General features: G+C 39.9%; 1 non-coding gene across 1 annotated transcript; it reads right to left on the reverse strand.

Moving 5' to 3' along the window:
• Window positions 1-1,459: 1,459 nt before the first annotated feature.
• Window positions 1,460-1,564, reverse strand: LOC132009089 (U6 spliceosomal RNA). The gene has a single exon (XR_009401786.1). It is a non-coding gene; the product is annotated as a U6 spliceosomal RNA (small nuclear RNA).
• Between the last annotated feature and the right edge of the window lie 1,134 nt (window positions 1,565-2,698).

The raw sequence follows: 2,698 nt of genomic DNA on the forward strand, positions 1-2,698 counted from the left end.
AAGGGTTTGGACATTCAGGGATGACTCTGCTCTGTATGAGGCCTCCCTTGAAGAATGTGATAGAACTTCCTTTCTGCTTCCAGGCTTCTGGCTGGCTTAGACCATGGAGCCCACAACTCTTGATCTCAGGATTGTAAGTTCGAGCCCCACCTTCAGTGTGAGGATTACTTAAAAATAAAAACCTTAAAAAAAAAAAACCCAATCTCCATTCTGCATCTTTGACAATATGTTCCCTACATTCTCTATAGAGGATGGGTCAACAAGATTGGGAGATAGACCTTTTTCTTCATTCAAGAAGAATGCAAATCAGCAATGAGGTATGGTTTATTGGGCAAGGGCTATGGTCAAATCTCCTTGCAAATCTTGCTGAGAGCTTAAGCTAAGTTCCTGTGCTTATGTGGTTCTCTCTCTGGTGGCTGATGACAGATGAAGACAATTTAGACAGGAAAGAGCTAGGTCTGTAGATAAAGGAACCAGAAGGTGCTTTAGAGTTCAAATAGTCCTATCCTTTCAGCTTGGAGGTAGAGGGGAGAGGGTAAGGATGGAGGATATGGCAATGGAAGGGTCAAGGAAATTTTATGGTGAAGACAGTTTTCCCTCAGGGACTTTACCAGGGATTTTCCCAAGAAGATTTTGGGGTGGGAACTTCATAATTTTTTCCCTGCTGGCAACCCCAGTACCATGAGCATCTCCTGAGTACTGACCACTTGCCAGATTGTCTCAGTGATAGGTGATACAAAGCTAGACTTTAATTTTCTCTCTGTTAAAATCACATGTCTTAGATTATTAGTCTTCTTTTAATAAAAGATGATAAAATGGTTTTTGTTTATGTTTTATGTAATCTGCCTCAGAAGCAAATATTCTGTGTCTTTTTAAATACTTCCTATACTTCATGTTGTCTTTATCAGATCTTTGATTACTTAGAATAACTGAGTTTTTTTCCATATGAAAAGAGCTAAGCTGTTTTTTGTTTGTTTGTTTGTTTGTTTGCAACTATAACTTCTTCCTATATTGCCTTTTGAAACCTTAAACTGTTGGAAATAAGGGTATGTAGTACACGACTGCCTAAAATTCCATTTAAAGAACCCACAATATTAAACAATGTTTATAATATTTGCATTTTTTAAAATTTTCTATCATACTCGTGTACTTTTTAGTAATATAAATCATATTATCTTACTAGAATATTGAAACCTATGTAGTTTCCATATATCACTGTGGCAAATCTCACTGCATAGGTAGTTAACAATTTTTCCTTTCTTCCATTTCAGCCCTGATTTTTTTGGCCTCTGTCTTCTGTGTTTGGAGCTTCGTCGCCCTATATGGATAATGAGAGTCCAGGTCCTGAGTCCAGGACCAGGTGTTTTTACTTATAGCAGAGTTTCCAGAGATCTTTCTTTGGGGAGGGGTATGGTGGCAGGGCATGGAAGTCATTTGCTAGTGTTTCTCATTTTTTTTTTTAAATATGGAATGCTTCATGAATTTGTGAGGCATTCTCCCTGCAAGGGGTCATGCTAATCTTCTACTGTTCCAAATCTAGTGTATGTGCTGTCCAAGTAAGCACTCAAAATGCTTATTTTGATGAAACTGAAGGGCACATAGTATTCCAAAAATACTCAGCTCAGTTGAGTATTTTTTTTTCCCCCAGCTCAGTTGATAGGTTTGGTTAAGGAAACAATTTGCACACAGGTTAAAAATGACAAAAACAAAACAACAAAAACTAACAAATAAACAGAAACAGAAAGAGACCTATAAATACAGGGTATGAGCCGAGAGGTTGTCAGAGGGAAGGGGTGAGAAAATGGGCAAAAGGCGTGAAGCAGAGTGGGAGACACAGGCTTCTAGTTATGGAATGAACAGGTCCTGACAATAAGAGACACAGCTCGGGGTACAGAGGGCCTACAATACCCCTAGATGGTAACAGATGGGAACTACGCTTGTGAGCATAACATAAGGCACAAGTATAAGGCTAGGCTATTGAGTTACTACGTTGATACCTGACACTGATGTAGAATTATGTGTCAACTAGGTTTCGATCAAGAAAATTTTTCAGTGGTGGGGCTCCTGGGTGGCTCACTGGGTTAAAGCCTCTGCCTTTGGCTCAGGTCATGGTTCCAGGGTCCTGGGATTGAGCCCCGCATTGGGCTTTTTGCTCAGCAGGGAGCCTGCTTCCTCCTCTCTCTCTCTCTGCCTCCCTCTCTGCCTACTTGTAATCTCTGTCAAATAAAATAAATAGGGGCGCCTGGGTGGCTCAGTGGGTTAAGCCGCTGCCTTCGGCTCAGGTCATGATCTCAGAGTCCTGGGATCGAGCCCCACATCGGGCTCTCTGCTCAGCAGGGAGCCTGCTTCCTCCTCTCTCTCTGCCTGCCTCTCTGCCTGCTTGTGATCTCTGTCTGTTAAATAAATAAATAAAATCTTTAAAAAAAAAATAAAATAAATAAAATCTTTAGGAAAAAAAAAAGAAAAATTTTCAGTGACAAACAAAGGTAGGAGTTACTGAAAAGCAAAGTATTGGTACCTTTATACTTCACCAAAAGTTTTTTTTTTTAATTTTATAATTTTTTATTTTTTATAAACATATAAACATATATTTTTATCCCCAGGGGTACAGGTCTGTGAATCACCAGGTTTACACACTTCACAGCACTCACCAAAGCACATACCCTCCCCAATGTCCATAATACCACCCCCTTCTCCC

This window comes from Mustela nigripes, unplaced genomic scaffold (genome assembly GCF_022355385.1).
Source record: "Mustela nigripes isolate SB6536 unplaced genomic scaffold, MUSNIG.SB6536 HiC_scaffold_4415, whole genome shotgun sequence".
In the NCBI taxonomy this organism is placed as follows: Eukaryota; Metazoa; Chordata; class Mammalia; order Carnivora; family Mustelidae; genus Mustela; species Mustela nigripes.